Below are 8,308 nucleotides of genomic sequence, written 5' to 3'. Positions count from 1 at the left end.
TGTAGATCCCTCCAGTATCTCGTTCACTGAAAGTGTTATGGACTAGAGGAGAGGATGTGGGTTCCAGCGGCCGACGTTAATGCTAGTCGTCTGGTGAAAGCCTTTCACAAAGCTCATCTGGATAAAGTCGGCCATGCGTAGAAGGGGGGGTACTGTCACGGTCTCTCCCGTGACAGGGGTCAGAAGATCTAAGAGACTGGCTGCACATGATGTGATCTGACAGCCTCTTCTATTTTCACTTGTTTTGTTGCTGGTTATGACCACACCTCTTGTCTCAGGTGTAGCTTAAAGGGGTTGTCCGGGATTGGGGACATTGCTCTAATAGTACAAGTGTGTCATACACATTACATACAAGCATGTAGTACCTTTGGCACAGATTTCTGCAGCCCCGTTTTCATCTTTGAAATTCATGGCCGGAAGTTACTGTTTTCGACTCCTCATTAATGTCCCGGGTCCCTTGCAGGCAAGCAAAGCTTCCTCTTCCGCTGCTCAGGGAGCCCGGTGACGTCACTGGCAGCATAAGAAATTTATGCAGAGTGGATGGAGGGGCGATAACTAGGCTGGCCGACATCGCGCTAAGCCCCACCCCTCCAGTCCGGTGATGTCATCGGGCAAGGAGCTTTAGAATGAATGGAGGTCAATATTGATAAGGGGCGGAGTTACAGCGGCTGGCCGACATCCCGCTAAACCCCGCCCCTCCAGTTTGCTGATGTCACCGGGCAAGGAGCTTTAGAATGAATGGAGATTAATATTTATGAGGGGGCGGAGTTACAGCAGAGCAGAGAGACAGCTGTAACCACCTGATGCCGCGCTGCCCCAGGACCCACAGGGCAGTGCAGCTGGAAGTTAGGAACAGATATACAAACAATGAGTGGGGGACCGTTGGAGCCACATAGAAGTGGAAATATATGGAGGCACCTTTATTTAGATGTACATTGTGAGTAAATGTGTTTTTTTTATTTGGTCCCGGACAACTCCTTTAAGTGGTCATTCCAACTCCTCTATTTAGTCTGGTCTCACTCATCATGCTATGCGATTGATAGCTCTATTCTGGTTATGGAAGTGCTGGTGTCTGGTTCTCCACTGAGTTCCTGCTCGTCTGCGTTATTCGGAGTTAAGTGTCTTTTCCCTATTTCTTGTTTGTTGTATTCCCCTATCTTTTGGTATTAGGCCTGAGGAAGTCTCCTGTTCCTTCAGCTGGGAAGGAACAGGTCATCTTGTGTCCTGACACTATTTCCAGGGCCCTTTAGGGTCAGATACGGTTCTAGGTTCCTGCGAATGAACATTCCTACCATCGAGGTCTGTTCATACTGATAGTAGTCATGGCTCGGTCTAGGAATTCACTAGGTGGTGACCTTTCCGCTTTCCCTAGTTTCTAGGCCTAGTACCCTTTCTCTTCCCTCCTGTGTTCGGTGTGGAGTTTACCATCCACACCGCGCCGTGACAGATTAATTAAGATGAGAAGGGTCAGAGACCTGCAACTAAACTGGATCATGGTCAAACCAAGGCGGCCAAGATTCTAACATCCCGCACCATAAGCAACAAACCAGACTGTACAAAAAAAAAAGTATTAATTCTTTTGTGCAGCCTATCCAAAGAAGAATAAAAAGTCATGTGGTGTGGGGTTAAACTTCCTTCAAACCTCTATCACATCTATATAATGTAATTAGTTAATGTAATGAATGAAAGTGGCATGCGAATTAGGCAGATTACCTGAAAGCAGTAAATATCTACCCTGAGGATCCTTAAAGAGGACCTTTCAAGTTTTTTTGTTTATTCTAGATGAATACCTTTACTTGCGGGGTACCCCCCGCTGATGCTGCCACCCTTCCTGTTTTTTTTAAATATTGCTCCTACGCCCTGATGTGTCCCCCTGTATTTTTCCCGCTCAGTATGTTAATAATGAGCATCGGTACAGGGAGGAGGAGACGCCAGGGTTTCTCAATGGGCGTCTCCTTCTCCCTGGCTGTGCCGCGATCCAATCACCGCAGAGAGCGTCACAGCCAGGGAGACACCTTTTCCATGGCGGCCCAAAAAAAACCCAAAAAACATACTCACCTCATCTATTTGCTTGCGAAGAGGCCGTTACAGCCATCTTGATTAAAGAAACCATGCAAAATCTCGCAAGCTTTGATGTCACTACGACCGAGATTTGGCACTGTTTCTTCAGTTAAGATGGCTGCAACTGCCTCTTTGCTAGCAAATGGATAAGGTGAGAATATATTATTTTTTTCTTAACCCTGATTAACCCCTGAACCCATTTTAATATTAAATGCCGTGATCAGCGATGAAGCGACAGGTATTCAATGACGGGGGGCTGTGCGATCGCCGTTCTCTGACATTGCGCCTGCTTCTTACAAAGGAATGCAATTCGTGACAAAGTAATTAGTAACAAATCGAATTTCTTTCTTTGTAAAATTCAGCGAAACAGACGAATCTAATTTTTCTTCACTTTGCTCATCACTAGCCATGGCCAACTATTACAATGCAGGGTAGAGAACAAAACAAATGGGTCCTAAGGCACACTGGCAAGCATGGCAAGCTGCATGCTTGGTTGCTTACATGCTGACAAGTGTATCATTAGCATAAAATAAAAAGATGACTATTGGTAAGCCATGCTTTTATATCCGCACAAATAGGAGAATGTTTACATGATTCTGAAAGCTCTGTACCCAGCTTGCAGCAGCTTTTGCCAAGCAAATGCCAAGCAGACACCTGCCGGTTTCATGTCTGACCAGGAGGACCCCTCTCCACTCCCTGTTGAGTAATCCAGCCCTATCACTACAACAAGTAGCTGAAGCAGCAGATAATACAGTTTGCCAAATATGATGGAACAGTTTTATCAACCACTGCACCAACCTGATGCACTTTAGCAAATGGCTAAAGACTGCCTAAACAACCAGGTTCAGTCTTATCTGGGCCATGCCCTTTCTCTGGCAGATTCCCTAAACTCTCACCACATGAACTTCTGGGTCAGCAAATTGGACCAGTGGCAGGAACTGACCCAGTTTGCTATGGGGTATTATCTTGTTCCCTCAGTGTACTGTCAGACATGGTACAATCTCGGACAAGAATAGGCATTTTCTCTTATGGTTGCGGCCATATGCGGTCCGCAAATGGCCGAACACACACGGCCGGTATCTGTGTTTTGCTGATCTGCAATTTGCGGATCTGTAAAACACTACGGGCAATTTCTTCTGAGGATTTTTCCCGCAGTATAGATGATATTTTGTAGAATCTCATCCACCTTAATGGTACTATAATTACTGTGGATATTCCGCCCATAATAGAAAATATTAAGCATTTGCAGAATATTAACCACGTGTGAACATGCCCTAAGAGGAGATCTGACCCACAAATCACTATACTGTTGAACTTATGCACAGATGAGGACTTTAAAAATCAAGGTAAATTTGAGCTTTATTCCTGGACTTTTTGCCAATTGCATTCCTTCATACAAGCAGATTCCAACAGTACATTATAAATGATCATGAAAAACATCTGTGATCTGGCTAAGAAAAAATTTAAAATTAAGGTTACTGAAACACATTATACTTTTTATGTAATGTCTCAATCAGCGTGATCTATGTTTTTTTCATCCAGCTAACCTTGGTAATATTTCATAATATGCATATTTCTATCCTGGGTGCCTTTTGTATCTATAACAGCCTCATATTATTGTTAATATCACAATTCCTGCTGTGTACAGTCCCTGTCTGCCACCTGCTGTGTCTAACCAGTATTGATCAAAAGTCTGGTACCGTGTTAGCCAATAGAAAACTAGTTTAGTGCTTTCATTAAGAGAAACAAAATAAGAGTATTGCAGGTCTGATACCTTAAATAGAAGTAATAATGTTACATAGCGAGCTTTCGAGACATCACCAGTCCCATCATCAGGCGTACTACAAGAATATATGAAGAAACAGCAATATATATATATATATATATATATATATATATATACATATACACAATAAGAACAGAGGCATGTGGGAACGAATGGACATTTGAAAAATAACAGAATAACATATTAAAGATCTTGAGAATGACTCCTTAATTATCTTACAGATAAGGGGTGTAAAAGTTTTATGGTCTCTAAATTGATGTTATCTCAGAGACCATAAAACTTTCACACCCCTTATCTTAATTGCTATTGTCCTTCAGTAAGGGTACAGAGGGGAGGTAACCAGTTGGGGGCTGTACCTGCACAGTCTGAAAATGTCAGCACTGATTGGATAGAGTCAGACTGTGCAGGTACAGCCCCCAACTGGTTACCACCCCTCTGTACCCTTACTGAAGGACAATAGCAATTAATTCATAACTTATAGTAGAAATAATAAAGGAATGGCACATTATAGAGTCATAAGAATAGATGCTCCAGAATTTTTATTACACGGGGAATGCATAAAGCTATTAAAACAGGCATGTCAGGAGTGGTGAAAGGTCCTCTTTAATTTAAACCAATTTCTGGTGTAAATTATAGTAAATCTGTCGAGCCACAGGGGGGGCCACGCACCTCTAGCTAAGCTGTGCACAAAAGGTAAGGTGTAAAAGGTAGCTAATTATACAGCAAATATGCATGGGCTATAATTGGCTCCATTTAAGTGAGTAGTTTTACTCTAGCTTTATCAATTGCGACATTTTAAGAAGGTTACAAAAAATGATGCAATCTCACTCGAGTAGATGGGTGGCATAAAAGCTGGTGTAACATCTCTAGACTAAGGCTGTTTTCACACGGTCACTATTTGGTCAGTACGTCCAGAACGGATCCGTTTGAATTATCTTTAACATAGCCAAGACGGATCCGTCTTGAACACCATTGAAAGTCAATGGAGGACGGATTTGTTTTCTATTGTGTCATAGAAAACGGATCCGTCCCCATTGACTTACTTTGTGTGTCAGAACGGATCCGTTTGGCTCAGTTTCGTCAGACGGACACCAAAACGCTTCAAGCAGCGTTTTGGTGTCCGCCTCCAGAGCGGAATGGAGACTGATCGGAGGCAAACTGATGCATTCTGAGCGGATTCTTTTCCATTCACAATGCATTAGGGCAAAACAGATCCGTTTTGGACCGCTTATGAGAGCCCTGAACAGGTCTTACAAACGGAAAGACAAAACACCAGTGTGAAAGTAGCCTTACAAATACTGATGCAAAAATACTGACCAAATACTGACCATGTGAAAGAGGCCTAAGGATGAGCGAATCAATTCTCAGGTTTGCATCAGACAAATGCAGTAATTTGCGCAGCGTCATTTTACTTCACATGTTGATCGGCTCTCAGACTGACAGGCAACCTAGATCAGCCAATCAGTGGGGCAGCAGGCAGGGAAATACCTGTGCAGTGTGAGCAGAACATCATTCTGTGTTGAACTGTTAATCAGAGTGGATGGGTGTATACAGTGTCTGCCAGAAAACGATTTTACGCAGTATACAAAGGCCCAAGCAAGCATCTCTTCTAATGTAACAGGGACAGTGTAGGGAAAGAATAGAAAGAAATAGCTGAAGGTTTATAATCAGGGTAAGCAGTTTGAGAGAGTAGGTGCAGGAGCACAGTGCTTAAAAATGGAGCTGCTGCAAAACCTAATTCTTGCTGTTTTGCACTATAAAACCAGCCACCTGCAAGAATTTTTTTTTTCTCATTTAAATAAAGAGACCAAACCTCAAGTTTCTACATATTATTATTGCCAGCACAACACCCCAATAGCATTCTGCTACCAGATATTTATTTTAGAATAGAATAGATGCTTACGTTATGGATGATGGCGATAGAAAAACAGCTAACGCATCTTGCTGCCCGCCCTGAAGTTGTTGGGGACCCACAAGGAGAAAGTCCCATGGAGATGAGGTGCTTCCACTGGAGAAGGATGAGTCGGTGGTAGTAGAGCAGGAGGATAATGATGACACCCAATCATCTTATTGGGCTCAGGGGCGTAGCTAGAAATGACTGGGCCCCATAGCAAAAATAAATGTATGCCCCCCCCCCCCCCCGATCTCCCACCCCCATATACCTCTCGGACCTCGTCAATGCATTTGTGCCAGTGTAGGAAATGTATGAATCTAAATGTCTGTGTGTTAAAGAAGATTGATAAATTGTACAGGGGTCTGTAACACAAGAAGGTGAAAGATCATATCGTGGGGTGTGTATGTGTATTAGACAGAAGGTAGGGATATGTATCGAGTGTAGTTTGGGTATTAGGGAGAGTAAGAGGTATATATCTAGTGCTGATACACGTGTAGGTGAAGAGCCGCTCTGACATAATTAGTCTCTTTCATATTATAAGCTCCCCTTATATATAATTTACTTACAGTTATGAAGACTCAGGGGTGCTGACAGGCTTAGCCTCAGGTGTGCTGACAGGCTTGGCCTCAGGGGTGCTGACAGGCTTGGCCTCAGGGGTGCTAACAGGCTTGGCCTCAGGGGTGCTGACCGGCTTGGCCTCAGGGGTTCTGGCTCGCTTGGCCGGGCAGAAGGAGTGTGGGAGACTGTGAGGCCTTTTTTCTCCAAGCTGCTCCGGAAAAAAAATATTTTTCATTACACCTCAGGTTAGACCACCAATCAGACCCCCAATGTTAATCAGACCTCAGCTAACAGCTCCAATAAGATCCCCAATGGTAATAAGACCCCAATAAGACCTCAGATAACACCTCAGCTCAGACCCCAATATGAATGACCCCCAATCAGACCTCAGATAAGAGCCCCAGTGCCTCTCACCAGCCTCCAGTGCCTCTCCATCAGCCCCCAGTGCCTCTCACCATTAGGCCCTTAGTCCCTCTCATCAGCCCCCAGTGCCTCTCCATCAGCCCCCAGTGCCTCTCCATCAGCCCCCAGTGCCTCTCCATCGGCCCCCAGTGCCTCTCACCAGCCCCAGTGCCTCTCCATCAGCCCCAGTGCCTCTCCATCGGCACCCAGTGCCTCTCACCTGCCCTTAGTGCTTCTCCATCAGCCCCCAGTGCTTCTCCATCAGCCCCCAGTGCCTCTCACCAGCCCCCAGTGCCTCTCCATCAGCCCCCAGTGCCTCTCACCAGCCCCAGTGCCTCTCACCAGCCCCAGTGCCTCTCACCAGCCCCAGTGCCTCTCCATCAGCCCCCAGTGCCTCTCCATCAGCTTCCAGTGCCTCTCACCAGCCCCCAGTGCCTCTCCATCAGCTTCCAGTGCCTCTCACCAGCCCCCAGTACACTCTCCATTAGGCCCCTAGTGCCTCTCACCAGCCCCCAGTACCCTCTCCATCAGCCCCCAGTGTGCCCTCCTCATCATTGGAGGGCAGTGCGCCCTCCCCCCTCCCCGGTAATCATTGGAGGACAGTGTGCCCTCCCCCCGCCCTTTCCAGTATTAAAAATCATTGGTCGGCAGTGTGCCCACCCCCCCTCCCCGGTAATCATTGGTGGGCAGTGTGCCCTTCCCACACCCTTCCCAGTATCCCAGTATTAAAAATCATTGGTGGGCAGTGCACCCCCCCCCCCTTAATCATTGGTGCACCCCCGCCCTTCCCAGTATTAAAAATCATTGGTGGGCAGTGTGCCCTCCCCCCGACCTTCCCAGTATTAAAAATCATTGGTGGGCAGCGGGCAGTGCGCCCCCCCTTCATTGGTGGTAGCGGCAGTTCCGATCGGAGTCCCAGCAGTGTAATGCTGGGGCTCCGATCGGTTACCATGGCAGCCAGGAAGCTACTGAAGTCCTGGTTGCCATGGCCAGTTACTCTGCAGAATACTTACATGCGCTGTGGCCGCCGGGCGCTCCTTCTTCTTGTAACTCACAGGTCTGTGCGGCGCATTGATTATGCTTATAGCAATGCGCCGCAGTGACCTGTTACGATTTACAAGAAGGAGGAGCGCCCGGCGGCCACAGCGCATGTAAGTATTCTGCAGAGTAACTGGCCATGGCAGCCACGACTTCAGTAGCGTCCTGGCTGCCATGGTAACTGATCGGAGCCCCAGTGGAACTGCCGCTGCCACCAATGACGGGGGGGGCCTGGGGCCCCTATCCCACCGCCACTCAAATTATTATTTTTTTTAATCCTCAGCTGGCAGCCCGGGGTCCCCAGTGGCGTAGGGCCCCATAGCTATTGCTATGGCTGCTATGGCGATCCCTACGCCACTGATTGGGCTGCAGAGCTTGAAATAACTGGTTGCTCAGGCACGCTGGCCAGAATAGCAAGGTCTATGCTTGCTTGCTTACAACAGGGGATATCTGTAATTGGTTTGTATTGTTTGTACTGTTAATATAATGCACCTAATACACAGTATGTTCCAGCATGAGCTGGGTGTGGCCAGAACTAAGAATCCTGGATAAGCCCTCTCTGGAGCTTA

This window comes from Bufo bufo, chromosome 2 (assembly GCF_905171765.1).
Source record: "Bufo bufo chromosome 2, aBufBuf1.1, whole genome shotgun sequence".
NCBI lineage: Eukaryota > Metazoa > Chordata > Amphibia > Anura > Bufonidae > Bufo > Bufo bufo.
The sequence above is the reverse complement of the archived record's forward strand: the minus strand, read 5'-3'. Positions refer to the sequence as shown.